At 37.7% G+C, this 17,119-nt stretch overlaps 1 protein-coding gene across 2 annotated transcripts in view; it reads left to right on the forward strand.

Moving 5' to 3' along the window:
- The first annotated feature begins 1,145 nt into the window (after nucleotides 1–1,145).
- Nucleotides 1,146–17,119, forward strand: part of THRAP3 (thyroid hormone receptor associated protein 3) — an 81,004-nt gene continuing 65,030 nt past the window's right edge. Inside the window, exons 1-2 of one of the 2 annotated variants that reach the window (XM_051987690.1) lie at nucleotides 1,146–1,160; nucleotides 3,530–3,578. The gene's annotated coding sequence lies outside the window, so the exon portion shown is untranslated. Of the gene's footprint in view, nucleotides 1,161–1,202; nucleotides 1,229–3,529; nucleotides 3,579–17,119 lie in introns of those variants that run through there. The other variant, XM_051987691.1, reaches the window with a different exon arrangement.

Below are 17,119 nucleotides of genomic sequence, written 5' to 3' on the forward strand. Positions count from 1 at the left end.
CTCGTTTTGCGGGTGAGAAAACAGACCCAAGGAGGTACGGTGACTTAAGTCCGGGGCAGAATCGTGGAGAGTAGGCATAAGAGTCAGGGGAAGGACCAAGAAAGGCCGCCTGCAGAAGGTGGCATCCGAGTTAAATCTTAAAGGAGGCTAGAAATCTTTGGAGACTTAAGTGAGGAGGAAGAGCTTCCAGGCACGAGACAGAGCAAAACCAAGGAAAATGTAGGTGGAGTATCATTCATGAGGAACAAAGTCAGTGTGGCTGAAGCTTAGAGTGAGAAGAGAGGAAGAAGGTCTAAGAATTCCATTCAATGTTTTGCATAACTTCACATGTGGTTTCTTTTTCAGATCAATTTCAACTTTCAGGTCAGTCCACCAGTGAGGCGCTGGGGAAGGACCACCCCCCAGTCTGACCGGTCTCCACAGGTATCCAGGCTAAGGCACGGTCCCAGGAACCAAGGAAGGGGTCAGGCAAGGCAACTGGTCCTCAGAAATAGGGAGGGGGGGAGAGAGCAGGTAAGAAGCTTTTAAGGAAGGAGGGGAGAAGGGAGGGAGGCGGGGAGGTAGAGACAGAAAGGGGAGAGAGACACAGAGACGGAGACACACACAGAGGAAGATACAGAGAGAGACAGACACACAGAGAAAAAGAGACACACGGGGAGACAGACAGACACAGAGAGGGAGAGAGGACAGAGACACATAGAGACAGAAATAGAGAAAAACACAGAGATACACACACACACGGGTGGCGGGGGAGGAAGGAGAAACAGAGAGAGACAGACTCTCTTCCCAGAGGCCAAGAGCAGCCACTTCCTTTCCCTCAGAGAGCACACCAGTCTCCGCTCCTTCACAGCTCAAACAGGCAGCTGATGGGGGAAGGGGAAGAGAAGAAGAAGGAGAGAAGCCACGTGATTGATGCCTGCGTACAGCGTGAAAGCAAGCGTCTGGATAGCGCCGTCGCGCGGCTTTGTGGGAAAGGTAGTTCTCTCGGTCGCCTCGGCTGCTAGGCAAGGGCCCTCTCCCCAACTACGTGTCCCAGAAGGCCGCGGGACAACGCCGCTGCCGTCGTCGGAGAGCGGGGACGCGGGACGGAGACGGAGGTACTACGGTCGGACGGGCGGGCGGAGAGACGGGTTGGGACCAGGGCCGAGGCTGTGGCGGAGGTGAGGTTTCCCTTGGTCGGGTTCTGCGGTTGAGAGGCTTACAGCTGCAATCCTTCCCGGGGACTCCGGTGAGTCCGAAACTCAGTGGAAGAGCCCTGTCGGCGGCTTCCGGGAGCCCGCGGGGCCTCGGCGGCCTAACGGCCCCCGGCCTTTCCTCAGATCCGGGATAGATCCTGGCGCCCCGGGCGCTCAGGGTGGGCCCCTTGCCCTTCATCCCCACTCCCCCAGGCCTGGAGCAGCGGTGGACTCGTACTGCCACCTCCGCCCCGAGACTCGAAGAACTATCCGTCTTTTGAGTAGAGCCCCCGGTTCTAAACTTGCACCCTTCTGCTCCCCGCGCCTAGTGTCTACGCTGCTTTCTTTCTCTTTTCGGACTAGGTTCTAGGTTGCCTTTCTTCCTTTCTCCTCCTAGGATCTAGGCTGTCTTTACGTTTCTCTATTCCTTCTAGGTCCTAGGCTGCCCACCCCCTCCCCCATATAGAGTTTAAGCTTTCCCTCTGGGGCCCAGGTTGTTTCCCTTATTTCCTCTGAGGTCTATGCTGCTTTTCCTTTCCCTAGAATCTAGACTGCTTTCCTTCTTTTGTAGGTTCTAGGCTGTCTCCTTTTTTTCCGTTTTAGTTCTTGGCTGTTTTCTTTCTCCAATGGTTTAAGCAGATTCCCTTGCCTTTTTGTCGTAGAGTCTGGGCTGTTTCCCTTGTCTCGTCCTCTTGAGGTCTAAGTTGCCTTTCCTTGCCTCTTTGCTAAACTGTTTCCTTTCATCGTTTTTCCAGGGCCTAAATTGTTTCCCTTCAATCAATAAACAGGCATTTTTAAAGAGCCTGGCATTTATGCCCTCCCTGCTATGCAGCAAGGAAAACCAAAGTACATCTGTCCTCAAGAAGCTCATATTCTTTGGGGTGAGGGAGAATAGTATATATTTATGTAAAAGTAGGCACAAATTGTAGACAAAGTAATTGTTATTGAGAAGTCTAAGAGGCATTAGCAGTTGGGAGTCTGTGATGGTTCGGAAAGGGACTCTTAGAGGGCAGGCAGTTTCACCGGATCTTCCCTAGTAGCTAGGTTTCCTCCCCCCCCCCCAAGTTTTAGACAGTTTCCTTCCCTCAGATCTTATCATTTTCCCCCAACTTGTCTTCCTTTTGTAATATGAAATCTTTAGGGTTCATGTACTATTGCCTGCCTCTCCCAACTGCAGAGAGACCAGGTTGTAGAATTTCTTAATTCTTAATAGGATCCCCCATCTTAAAATCCACCTATATTTTCATCAAGACTTTTTTTATACTAACCTCATCGAGGCCAAATGTTATCTAGTGCTAAAAACATCTCCCCATGAACCTACAGGTTTAGATTCTTTAATTCTGTTCTAGGAAAGAGTGTTTTTTACTCTTGTGCATAGAATTGCCCAAACCCTTTGACTGGGAAGGATTCCAGATGATGAGATTCTAAGATGTTTATACCTTTTCCCTCTTTATTCACTTAATCATAGATTTTGGGGTTCTATTTGAAGAAGACCATGAAGCCAAAGGCCTAGTTATTTTTTTTTAAAACAGGAAGGCCTTCCTTGTACCTTTCTCATCGGGTGCCTATCTTCTAATCTTTAGTATGTAGGTCTTAAGTGGATTGGTGTTTATAAAGATGAAAACTGTCTGCTTTTAACTCTAATTCTTATACATTTAATTCAGACAATTATTCAAATCATACAGTTTTTTGACCAGCAAATCAGCAATTTTCCCTCATTTACTTAATCTCTTGAAGGTGATAATGGTGTAAGTTGAATAAACCGTTATTGTTGCTTGAAAGTTGATAAGCACTAATGGGGAGTTCATTGCCTGCTGTGTAGAGGGGAGGTTGCTAATTGCACTGAAGGGATTCTATTGAGACTGGAAAGAACTATCAAAAAGAAAAAAGAAAAAAAAGATCATACATAGATATGTTATACCAACAAAATAGATTTCCATGGTGTGGGCTTAGATTACAAACATGCAGCATCCCACAGTTGCTTAATTCTTTGGAGCTTGCTTTTCTGTCTTTGACCAAAACACCTCGGTTATACTGTGGTCTAGAAAGCAGCATACTTTAGAGGTATACCCAAGAGCAAAAATGGCTGCTGTCAGAGAGAGCTAGATTTCCTCAGTGGGGTAAAGAAATAAAGATGAGCATCTGTCATGAAAAAAAAAAAAAGATTTAAGAAATGTTACACTTTACTAGGATTCTCTTTTATTTTACATTTATTATCTGAGTGAAACCTCATATTGTTAGCACCTGGAAACTGAAGGGAGGTAAAATCAATATAAGAGACTACTAATTATTTTTATTTCTGTTATCTAAAAATACCTTTTTTCCCCCTTCATTTCAAATTGATTCGGCACCAGTGACAAGATCTACAGCGTGGGAGATTGCCATCTTCTGCCAATACAACAGGTATAGTACAAGTAAGAATTATCTCTCTACTTACAGTATACATTGCTTATCTTCTTGAACAGTCTGTCTTGTCCAGGTATGTGAATTTTCTTTAGGTGGGAGAGTTAACTTTTCTGTGTTGAAAGAAGTGAGGTTAAGAAAACCTTCAGTTTGGAGAATTTATATTGAATTGGTTGGGTATGGTGGTCTCTGTATGTAGTAGAAAAGCAAGGGGAAAAAAGGGTTCCCTTAAATTGGACTCTTTAATGAGTGCTTTCTTCAACTCTGGAAATGTAAGAAGGCCTTCTGGTTGTGTTTGCCTTTTGTCCAAATTGAATGGAAAATTTGTTAATGCAAATACTTCGAAGGATTTATTCAATTTAGCTTATTATAAGCCTCAGACATTTTTTTGACTTAGAAATACACACAGTAGTTTGTATCCTTCAAGTAGTTTTTACCTATTGCTTAACCAGTAGAGGAAATGGCAGAAATGCCTCCTCTTTTCAAACATTGACTTTCTAGTATTTCAGAGAAAATTTTGATTTCTTAGGGAGGAATTCTCTGGATAGTACAGTGTATTATAATGATAACAGCACTGTGTGACCCTGGGCAAGTCACTTAACTCCAATTGCTGGAGGGGGAGAAGAATGATAGCAGTAAACAGAGTGCTTTACAATTTACAACATTTTCCTTCAATCCAACTGTTCAAGTGTGAATACCATTAATCTCAATCAATAGATTAAAAAAGAGGCTTTGAGAGTGAGATGACTTGATAAGGATTATATGATTGTTAATTAGCAAACTAAGACTTCAGTAAAGGTTATCTGATTCCTAAGTCCAGGACTTTTTCCACATATCTTCGCCTCCTCTACTAATTACTGGCCAAGAGTTACCTATTGAGTTTGATACTTAAAAGATGTGTGAAAACCAAGACTTGCTAAATGTCCCTTTTCCTCTTATATTACATTCATGTTCTGGTCACAGCAGGAACATAGGAATGTTTCAGCATAAGATTAGTAAGAGTCTTTTAAAAAGGAGCAGTATTAAGTTCATATTAACTTAAGTGCTACATTGTTTTGTTCAGAGATATATGACATGTGTATCCATTCTCGTCAGACCTTTAAAGAACAATAACACAAATACGCAGTTTAATGCTAGGGAATACAGCACCTATGATGCCATATGAGTCATCAGCCTTCTGGCCCATTTGTATTTTTATTTTTGCTCTAGAAAACATTCTTTTTGGAATTCTGAAGGACAGAAGAGCTGAGAAGGGGAAAAAATTTACATTTAATTGGTAAAATAATTTGTCTCCAGACTGAAAGGATATAAGAACCAGTAGGGTGTAATGATTAAATTGTTCTAATTGCTGCCCTTCTTTTCTTTATGAGTGTTTTTCTTGTTGCTTTGAGAACAATTATTGTCAACTTCTGTAAGTAGCAGAAAAAAGAGAAATCTCTGAATGTCTGATTTTAATATGTTTGACTTTTTTTTAGAACCTATGTAGCAAAGTTGCTTTCAAATTTATGTGCTTTTGAAGTTCCTTGAGCCACTTTGCCTTCAAGACTTCTGCTTAATTCTTTGTAGTGTTTATAATTCAGTTTTCTTATGAGTATTCATTTTCACTTTGTGAAAATTTGAAATAAAACAGTCTGGTAACTGGCAGGGCAAAAGCTGGTCTATCTCATGGACTTCTTTGTGGATTTCTCACTTGGAATTAGTTCCAGAAAATGGAGTTTACTCAAAAAGTGGACTTCTAGTAACATAAAGTTCTATCAAGACTACCCTAGAATAGAGATTCCCCCACCTTTTTTTGTATGTGAATGTTTCTTTATCCTCAAAATAGTTAATGGTTCTTTACATGATAGTTGTACTGTTAGTATCCTTGGGATGATACATGATGATAAAAAATGAGCTACAAGTGCACTAATACTTTTAAATGAATTTTATTAACTATAGTAGCAGCATATACTTTGAAAAATGAGACTATATATATTAAAACACAGAGAGAAACAGACATACATACTCAGGCCACAGAAAGTATGTTGTCTTATTCTTTTAAATCATGATGTTTATACTCAAAAAGATATGATACTTATAATTTAATAATAAATTGATACTCAAGCTAAGTAAGGAAATAATAGGAGAGCACTTAGCAACTTGTGTTGAGTACATATAACATAGAGCAGAAGAACCACATCTTTGGGTATAGAAAGAGCCATTATCATTTACTTTTTGGAAGCAATGACAAAAATATCTCTGAACTAGAGAAGAGAATGTTTTGATATTTGATTTATATTGACTTCTATAATAATATTATTAAAGGAATGATCGGTGAACTTTTCTGGAAAAAGAAGCAGTTGTCACAAAGAACCAGAATGGTTACTAAACTGGTAGTTGAGGAGAATGCTGTACATCTGATTTGCTTAGATTTTAAGACATTATTTGTTTCTCATGCTTTTCTTGTAAATTAGGTGGAGAGATGTATGCTAGACAGTCCCACATTTAGATTTGGAGATTGAATTTCCAAATCAAAGAATTATAATCTTTGTTTTCATTTTGGAAGGTGCTTTTCTTGGTGTCCCCAGTCATTTGTATTTTGCCCTGGTCTATTTGACATTTTTAGTAATGACATGATAATTGACAGATAATATAAATTTGGAAGGGATATGTGACATACTAGATGATAAGATAAAAATAAATCTTGACAGGCCAGAACATGGCTTAAATCTAATAAGAGAAATTTTGATATGGATTTAGATATAGCCTTAATATGAAGATAGACACTCCCCTCTCCTTTCACCCCTTCCCCACCACACATTAAGACAAACACCATGCACTGTAGGGTTTGGGGGACGAATCATACCAGGAGTACTCCACTGGGGGCAGTGTGTTCCCTGGAGTTGAGCTGAAGCAAAACTACAAATAGAAAGTTGAGCTGCAAAGTCTACATTCTGCTATTTCTAAAGGAAGATTTTGGAGGGAGATGAGTGCTTCCCCCTCTGCCCCTTCAATCAGAAGGTTGGGCAAGTTGAGAACCGTGGAAAGTTATTTGAGTATATCTAAGGTTAGATTAAATAGAATGATGAAGAGGGTTAAGGCTTGATTTGCCTGATCCCAGAGGACAGAATTAGAAATTGTTGGTAGACTGTACAGAGAAGTACATTAAGGTTTTTTGTAAGGAATAACTGCCTGAAATTAGAACTTCACAAAAGTGGGGCGTGGGCTGAGGATTGTGATATATGTTGGATACTCTGTAAAGGACATTCTTTTCTGAGCTTTGGTTACTCTGAGTTGCTATCTAACAGAAATACTGTCATTCTGGTATAGTTTCTAATTCTATTAGCTGAGCACTCTTTCAGGATTAAGATAATCTATGAGAAACCTGGGAGGGAGAAGGAGATGTGAAAGAAAGAGTTTGGAACCCACCATTCATTATGGTTGGAACTGGGACAAGAAACCTCTTCAAGGCATGCAGTTGATTTCACAGCACTGAGTGGACATTTAGGAGTTTAGAGAAGAGTTTATGGAAAAAGGATAAATGGCTATAGAAATAAGACAGAGGCAGATGAAAAGGGAGTCTTAAGTGAATATATGTTAGACCTTGAAATGATTGTTGTTTGTCCTTTGTTTTCAAAGAAGACCATGGCATTAGGAAGGTGATATCATGACTTTTGAATGAATTGAATTTAAGTGATGCAGGGCAATGTAAAGTCATTAACCTTCTTTCTTCCTGAGACTTCTGGGTTGAGTGGCAAGGTAATCAGGACAAATGGAAATTGCCCCCACCTTGAAAAGAAATATAAACATGAAGTTACATAATGTCCTTAGTTGGAGGAGCAATATTTTACCAAAGCTATATTAATCTGCTTTAAGACCACTTAACACACCCTCCTTGTATGTTTATAATTTATAATTTTTATTTATAATTTATATTTAGTATTTATAATTAGAAAAGGTGACCATTTGCTTTGATATAACTAGGTGATTAAGAGTTAAACAGATATGCAACCTGTAGCACTCTTAATCAGATTAAAATACAATTGGGAAATATTTAGTAAAATAAAAGTAAAATAAAACATTGGTTACATCACATTTCAAAACTAAGTTATGCCCTATGGGGTCTCGTGGCCCCAGTTTCTATTTGAATTTGACAACTCTGGTAAAACAGATAGCCTTGGCATTGAGATGGAAAATGCCATCAGCACAATGATGGACAGAAGCAACTACACCCAAAGAAAGAACACTGGGAAATGAATGTAAACTGTTTACATTTTTGTTTTTCTTCCTGGGTTATTTCTACCTTCTGAATCCAATTCTCCCTGTGCAACAAGAGAACTGTTCAGTATCTATTGTATCTAGGACTACTATTTAACATGTATAGGACTACTTGCCATCTGGGGGAGGGGGTAGAAGGAGGGAAGGGAAAAATCGGAACAGAAGTGAGTGCAAGGGATAATGTTGTAAAAAATTACCCTGGCATGGGTTCTGTCAATAAAAAGTTATTAAAAAAAGAAAAAAAGAAAAGAAAAGAAAATGCCATCAGAATCCAGAGAGAGAATAGAGAGAGTGAATGTGATTGAAACAGTATTTTCACTTTTTTGTTTGTTCATTTCTCATGTTTTTTTTCCGCTTTTAGTCTGATTTTTCTTGTACAACATGACAAATAGCAAATGGCGTCCTCTTTTGGGCCACGGGGAGGTAAAGTAGAAAAATTTGATATCCAGAGTCTTACAAAAATGAATGTTGAAAATTTTTAACATGTATTTGGAAAAATAAAATATTGAAATTTTTTTTAAAGATGAAGTATATAGTTATAAAGGAAAAAACCCAACTTGACAAATATGGAAATATCTTTTGAAGGATTGTACATGTTTAACTTAGATTGCTTGCTGTCTTGGGGAAGAAGGTAAGCGAAGGAGGGAGAAAAATTTGGAATGCAAAGTCTTAAAAATTAATATTGAAAACTATCTTGGCATGCATTTGGAAAAATAAAATACTATTGAGAAAAAAAATTAAAAATAGTCTCGGAATCAGGAAGTCCTAAGTTTGGATCCTACCTCAGTCTGGGCAAGTCATTTGACCATTCTCAGCTTCATTTTCTTCATCTATAAAATGGGAATAATAGTACTTCACAGGTTTGTAGTAAGGATTTAAAAAAAAAAGAATCACATGTAAAATGATGTGCAACCAAAATCCTGTAGAAATGTTACTGATGATGCCCATGCCCTCTTCCTGAGAAAGAGCTCCACTTTTTTCCCTGTCCCTTTTTTCATTAGGTTCATATTTTAGTTTACATTGTGGCTGTTTGATCCTTTCTTTTGGCTCTTCTTGATAGACCTGTGCTTGGTAAACATTTGTCAAATCAAGTTGTATTCCTCTGTATTTGCTTTTGTTGTCATGACCTTTAAAGTATTTTTTTGCTCCTATGCTGTTGTTACTTGTAGCCCCTTGTAAGCTATAGGTCTCTGTCATTTGGGCTAATTGAACCTAACCTCCTTGACCTGGAGTTGCTTAGCATGACATCAGTATTGCCATCCAACATCAAAGAAAGGACTGTGCTCTATTGTTAGGATTCTTACAAAGTGATGTCAGTTGTCTAATTTTAGCATCATGCTTAGCAGTTCTCTAGTTCATATCTTTCACATCTTTAAGAGTTCACATATTAGCTCACACATTAGAGTTCACAAGTCCGGGAGATCACAAATCAGGAACCCACAATCCCACTTTCGGAGGAAGAGTCAACCTTTGAATTCACACCTCTAAAAGAGCATATAAAAGGACAAGCCTCAGTCAAGAGTCATTTGAGGAGACTGAGAAAGCAGGATTCAGTTGGGCAGAACTGGAGTTTCAGAGAGAGCTGGAGGCTGAAGCTGACAGAGGCAAAGGACAAGCAACAAGAGCTCTCAGAACCAAGGAAAGCTTACGCGGGGCTATTTTGAAAGACACAATAAAGGATCTGAACTTTTAACAGCTGGCTGCATTTGAGGTGATTATTACACAGAACCGAAACTAAGGCTGCCTCCAGAAGCCCCCTCTCTTCTCCCCCCCCCCCCAGAAAGCTGCTCTCAGAGAACCATCATATTTTAGAAAAGATCACCACACTCTATAAGCAAAGCAAAATTGTGATAGCTCAAAAGAAAGATGAAATATATAAATCTAGAGACATCTCCACTCCAAATGTACACATGAACTATTTGTGCTTAACCTGTGGTAGAGTCTTCTGAGCTCCTGTTGGTCTGATCAATGAGTCCAGACACACTATACCTTGACCCCAACATAATGATGCCATTTTGGTCCTCTTTTAGAATGAAAGACAACAACTAACCAACATTTTCACTTATACATGCCCATGCACACTATGCTGATCGTATTTCAGGTAATAGACTCATATCTTTTTAGAGGTCATCTAGCCTAATCGATCAGTAACTGTTGAATTAGTAAACTTTTATGTGCTAAAGCACTTTGAGGAGCCAGGGGTTCAAAAGCAAAGAAAAACTTTACCCTTAAAAAATTTTTATTAGGGAAGACAACATATGCATAACTTATATATAAAACATATGCAAGTACAACAGTTCTGGTGGGGGAAACCCATAAGCTAAGGCCATCAGGAAAGGTCGAATGAAGTAGATTTTGTGTTAGGTTTGAAGGAAACTTAAGGCTTCTGAGAGGTAGAGATGAAGAGGGAGAGAGGAGCACATAGATGAATAATGGAATGTGTGAGAGGACCACTGAATGCATAAAGAGGAGTAGGTAACGTATCCTAACTCTGGAACAAAGTACGTTGGAGCCATATTATTAAGGCTTTTAAATGGCAAGCAGAGCAGTTTCTTTTTTTCTTTTTTTTTTTCTTTTTTTAACTTTTTATTGACAGAACCCATGCCAGGGTAATTTTTTACAGCATCCCTTGCATTCACTTCTGTTCCGATTTTTCCCCTCCCTCCCTCCACCCCCTCCCCCAGATGGCAAGTAGTCCTTTACATGTTAAATAGGTTACAGTATATCCTAGAGACAATATATGTGTTCAGAACTGAACAATTCTCTTGTTGCACAGGGAGAATTGGATTCAGAAGGTATAAATAATCCAAGAAAAAAAACAGAAATGCAAGCAGTTTATATTTATTTCCCAGTGTTCTTTCTTTGGGTGTAGCTGCTTCTGTCCATTCTTGATCAATTGAAACTGGATTAGCTCTCTTTATCGAAGAGATCCACTTCCATCAGAATACATCCTCAAACAGTATTGTTGTTGAGGTATATAATGATCTCCTGGTTCTGCTCATTTCACTTAGTTCATGTAAGTCTCGCCAGTCCTCTCTGTATTCATCCTGCTGGTCATTTCTTATAGAACAATAATATTCCATAATATTCATATATCACAATTTATCCAGCCATTCTCCAATTGATGGGCATCCATTCATTTTCCAGCTTCTAGCCACTACAAACAGGGCCGCCACAAACATTTTGGCACATACAGGTCCCTTTCCCTTCTTTAGTATCTCTTTGGGATATAAGCCCAGTAGAAACACTGCTGGATCAAAGGGTATGCACAGTTTGATAACTTTTTGAGCATAGTTCCAAATTGCTCTCCAGAATGGCTGGATGTGTTCACAATTCCACCAACAATGTATCAGTGTCCCTGTTTTCCCACATCCCCTCCAACATTCCGCAATATCTTTCCCTGTCATTCTAGCCAATCTGATAGGTGTGTAGTGGTATCTCAGAGTTGTCTTAATTTGCATTTCTCTGATTAATAATGATTTGGAGAGCAGTTTCTTTTTGACTCTAGAGGTAGCAGAGACCCACTGGCATTTATCCGGTAGGGTAGTAATCTAGTCATCCATGTGCTTTAGCAAAGTCATTGGTCAGCAGAGTGAAGAATATAGAAATTTTCTCTCTGGTAGGGTTTCTTAATTTGAACGCCTTCTTTAAAAAATATTTTGATTGCTATATTTCATTATAACTGGTTTCCTTTATAATCCCCTTCATTAAATGACATTCTGAGAAGGAATAACCATAGATGGCATCATCAGAGTACCAGTGGAGTCATGACACAAAATTTTAAGTATCCCTGCTTGTGATACTTTGCCAAGTAATCATCCAACTTACCAGAATATATTAAGTGATAAAGAATTCAAAACATCTAGTTCCACTTTTGTAAATATCTAATTGTCAAATAAAATTCTTATTATATACTGCTGAAATTCACAGTGCCATCCCCCAAACTCCATCCATTCTTTGGTGCTAGTTCTATTCCCTGGAGATACAAAGAAATCAAGCATATCTTCTACTCTGCAACCCATTAGATAATCTAGATGGCCACCATGTCTTTGATGAATCTTCTTTTCCTTTAGAAGTGTCTTTCCATTTCCATTCTTGATTTCAAATCAAATCAAATTCGTGCCTTTGTGTTATTTGTAAAATTAATAGGCATGCCATTTCTGCCTTTATTCAAGTTAAAAGAAGTGAGATAATGCTGAATATATATACCTTACTGGATAAGTGGTCAAAGGATATGAACAAACAGTTCTCCCAAGAAGATTTGTAAACTATAAACTACCACATGAAAGATTGTTCTTGGCCATTAATAAAAAGAAATGCAAATAAAAACATTTGCAGTTTCGTTAATGTTGAAGGTTAAGATGATGGATAAGGTACATGAACACATTGATGGAACTGTAATTGATCTAAGCATTCTTGGAATGGAAATTAATGGAGATTAATTTGAAATTAAGCCAATAAGATGATTTAATGTTAATAGCTTTTAACTCAGAGATCTCACCATGAGATCTAGAACCCAAGGAAGTAAAGGGAAGGGGGGAAAGATCTCATGGATAAAAATATTTATAGCAGCACTTTTTTGTAGTATGAATGAATTGGAAACAGTAGATGCCTATTGATTGGATAATAGCTATATAAGATGTGGCATGTCAATATAATGGAATATCATTGTGCAGTCATAAATGATGAATGCAGAAAAATATGGAAGATAGTGCAAATTAATGCAAAGCAAAATAAATAGGACCAAAAAAATATACTTATTACAACAGTGTGACTGGAAAGAAGAGGGAAAAAATGTGTCTCCTTTCCTTATTTGAAGAGGCAAGGGACTATGGTTGTGAAATAATTGCATTGGATGTAAGATTTAATTGGTATAATGGTTAGCTTTGCAGAATTGCTTCCCTTTTCTCCTTTTACATAGGTAGAAGAGTTATATATTTCAAAGTGAAGGTGATATAAAGACAAGGGAAAAATATTTTTTAATGTAAAATAAAGACAGGGCCAAGAAATGAACCCTGTGGTACTCCACAAAAGAGACAGTGATCTCTTTAAACAGAATCAACCCGTTGTGTATCCACCTGTTCACTTATCTGCATTTTTCTCTAACCTGCATTTCTTTATCTTGTCCATGAGGATATAGTAAGGTTTTATTAATTGCCTTATTAAAATCCACTTAAACTGTCAGTCATTGAATTTCAGAGTTGGAATGGGCCTCAAAGACTATCTAGTGAGAAATCTAAGTCCCAAAGATATAAAGTGATGTCAAAATCCAACTCACTGTTTGCTACCACTGCCTTTCATTCAGTTTCTTCTCAGTGAAATAGCATTTTTTAAGTATTTACTATGTCACTGGCACTGTTCTAAGCACTAGAATTGCAGGGAACAAAACCAGCCTCTTTAAGGAGTTTTTATTTCAATAGGGAGAAAGCACCTAGGTTTGTATAAGATACATTCAAAGTAGATTTCATATCACCAGAGAGGGAAAGAAACTTGCAGTTGGAAAGACTGAGAAAGGCCTGAAGGTTGTGGTAGAATGGCATTTAAGTTGATTTTTAAAGGAGAGTCAGGAAAAGAAGTGGAAGTGAGAAGGGAGAGTGTTCTAGGCTTGACTTGGGAAGGAAGAAGGGAAGGCAGCCATTTCAGAATCATGGAGCCAGAAGCTGGAGTTTCCTGGGAGATGTGTCCTACTTTAGAAATAACAAATATACTGTGAAGTACTTGATTACTCTGATCAATATGGTAATTCAAGACAATTACAAAGGACTCATGGGAAAAAATGCTGTTCTCTTCCAGAGAGAAAACAGATTAAACTGAGTACAAATTGAAATATAATTTTCTGTCTTTATTTTTCTTGCTTTAGAAAATGGCTAATATGAAAATATGTTTTGTATAACTGCATATGTATAATTTTTATTTTGCTTGCCTTCTCAATAGGTGGAGGTGGGATGAGAGGGAGAGGAGAGGTTTTGAAACTGAAAATTTAAAAAGAAAATGCTAAAAATAAATAATTTGGGGATAATAATTTCAGGTAAGCTTATGTAGCTGGATTGAAGTGTGTGTGTGTGGAGTTGGTTGAGTAGAGAAAATTACTTTGGAGGCATTGAAGTGATGAGATACTTAAGGCAGAGAGACAAGTTAAAAGGTTGTTGGAAATAATCTAGTGGATAATTGATAAAAGCTTGAATCTAAAGTAGTTATTTTGAGTGGAGAAGGGAGATATTGAAAACAGAAATGACAAGATTTAGTAACAGATTGAACATGTGGGGTGTAGGAGAATGTAAAGTGGAGGATAGTCCTGAAATTTTGTACCTGAGATAATGGAAGGATGGTGGTAATACCTTTAACAGAAATGGAGATTTTGGGAGAGGGGAGAGTTTAAATGGAAATTTGGGAGACTTGTTGAGTTAAGGACATCAAAGAGACACCTAGTTTGCATTCTGCAATCAGGATTGAAAATAATGAATGGAAAGGGAGATCTGACTGACTCTGGATTTATAGATTTAGGAGTCATTTCCATAGAGATGATAATTAAACACCTGGAAGCTGACGAGGTTACAGAAAGAGTAAATATTTTCAAAGTAGTTTGTTTTTACAGTTTTATTATATAAATTGTTCTCCTTGTTTTGTTCATGTTAGTTGAATAAAAATACTTATAAATCTTTTCAGTTTTTTTTTTTTTGCAGCCCCTTTCAGCCTTTCTTAAAATTTTTATATCCTTATAATCTTATATCCATTGCATTCATATAGTATAATTTGTTCAGCTGTTACATAGTTGATGAACACCTCATTTCCAGTTTTTGGCAGCCACAAAAGTTTCCAAATATTTTTGTACTTTATTTACAAAGCATATGCATGGGTAATTTTTCCAATATTGACCCTTGAAAAACCTTTTGTTCCAAATTTTTCCTCTCCTTTTCCCTCACTCTCCCCTCCCCCCCAAGCTGGCAGGTAGTCCAATACATGTTAAATATGTTGAAATACATGCTAAATCCAATATATGTATACATATTTATAGTTATCTTATTGTACAGGAAAAATCAGATCAAGAAGGAAGGAAAAGAAAACAAAATGCAAGCAAATAACAACAGAAAGAGTGAAAATGCTATGTTGTGTTCCACACTCAGTTCCCATAGTCTTCTCTCTGGATATAGATGGCTCTCTCTGTCACTGAACAGGTAGAACTAGTTTGAATCATCTCATTGTTGAAGAGAGCCACATCCATCAGAATTGATTGTTGTATAGTCTTGGGACAACAATGTTTCAATTAATTTGGCAGAGATGACAATTTGTCCTGTGTGACTCCAATATGTCCTTTCACAATGTGCCATAGAATATGTTAGATCATCAAGAATTTATATTCCCAAGACAACTAACTTTTCTTTTGAGTTTCAGGGAGCCTCTAAGCAACTGTTTTTGGTCTACTTAATCTATTTCTGGTGAATTAATGGAATGAAGTAGAGGGTTATGTTTGGAGACAGAAAGATCTGTGATTGAAACTTGCCTCACCAACTTGTGTGACCCATTTTCTCGGCTATAAAAAGGGGATAACATAGCATTTACTTCTATGACCTATTCAGGGTCTCTGTATTAAATGAATGACAATGTATCTAAATCTCTTAGCACGCCTTTAAAATATTAAATAAACGTGAACTGTAATTTTTCCTGTTTTCCTTTGCCAGCCTCACTTTTTAAAGGAACTAACTAGATGTCCTTTTATAAAGCCTCATAAGAATTACATTTTGTTATTTTTGTGAATGCATTTTTGAACTGTGACAGGGGCTACAGATCAGTAGTGAAATTAGTATCAAGTTCTTAGAGGTTTACCTATGAAAATGCCCCACTAATGCTAGAGAGGTTATCTGTTTGGGAAAGTTTCAGTCATTTCTGATTTGGAAGGTGGTGGGAAACATTTCTTAAGGACTTGAAGAATTAAGGGGTTGCTGGTCTCAGTCTGGAGTTTTTGATTCCTGGAGAGCATGACTGAAAGATAGTTATTTGAAGAGTGGCTTCTTTGCTTAGTTGCAGATACTTTGTATAGTCTTGTACCTTTGTAAATAGTATTACTTCCTCTTCCTTTGTTTCAAACCAGTCCTCAGAGATGTTACTAATGAGCATGTTCTGCTTTTCAGCAAGTAAAATCAGTTATTTTCACCATGCAATGACCTAGGAGAAATACTTAAAACTGGAATATCAGTTTAGATTGCTGTTTTGAATAAGAAGGGTGAGTCATAGCCATTTGGAACCATTTGGTTTAACTTCATTCCTTTTCTCTAATAAGACTGGTGGTAGAATTAATTATTATGAAAGATACACCTAGCTTTTAGGGAATTATTTATTTAAAAAGTTGCTTGAGGAATGGTTGTCCTTAACTGTGCTGCTGTGTTCCTCAAAAAAAATTTCAATCAAATTATGCCCCTTATTGCATCTCAGAACATGCAGTCTGACACTTAGACGCTTGCATTTACTATAAAATAATTATGTACCAGTATATGAGCTAAGTTTGTAGCAGGTATCTAGAAGCCATGATTAACACAGAAGAGTTTGGTAGGGAAACTTCAATCATGAATGACACTTTGTAGAGATAAGATTTTTGCTCAAAACTTTTCCAGGCAAAATACATACACATACTCTCTTGTTTGTGTCTCTCTCTACATATGTACACATGTGTACTTCAAGCTCTATAGTTTAATTTGATCTGTCTGAAACAATGGAAAAAGAACAAGACAACTGTGAAGTATAAACTTTATATTCTATTTGGAAAAATAGGAGAATCTTATGCACAGGTGTCCCAAAGAAAAGTTTGTGATAATCCATATTGTACCTTCTAGGAGTGTTACATCCTGTTTTTTCTACTGGTAAGTCTTAAGATTTTAAAATATTAGAATTTAAGAAACCACTCTACAATAGTCCTGGGACTGAAATCCACGCCTTCTGATTCCCAGTTCTGTGGTCTTTTCATTATGGGATCCACATGGTGCATTTTTTTTTTCTCTTTGAAATCTGGAGGTTGAACTTTTTTCCCTCTTTCAATAGTGATTCTCAGTTTCTTCTCTAGCCTCTGTTATGCACAACAAAGTTAGGAAACTCTTGATAGTCTGTTTTACAGAAAAGGTTAGGGACTGTTTTTGACTATCATCATTTATGTATTACTGTCCTTTTTGTTTCAAGCAGTCAGGTTTGTTTTACCTTTCAGCCTACTGTGGCTACCTTTTTTGAAGATGCTTATACAAGGGATACCTATCTAGAGTTTCCTGAAATACATTATAGCAACATTTTGTCACATC

The sequence above is a fragment of the Antechinus flavipes genome, chromosome 3, assembly GCF_016432865.1.
Source record: "Antechinus flavipes isolate AdamAnt ecotype Samford, QLD, Australia chromosome 3, AdamAnt_v2, whole genome shotgun sequence".
Lineage (NCBI taxonomy): Eukaryota > Metazoa > Chordata > Mammalia > Dasyuromorphia > Dasyuridae > Antechinus > Antechinus flavipes.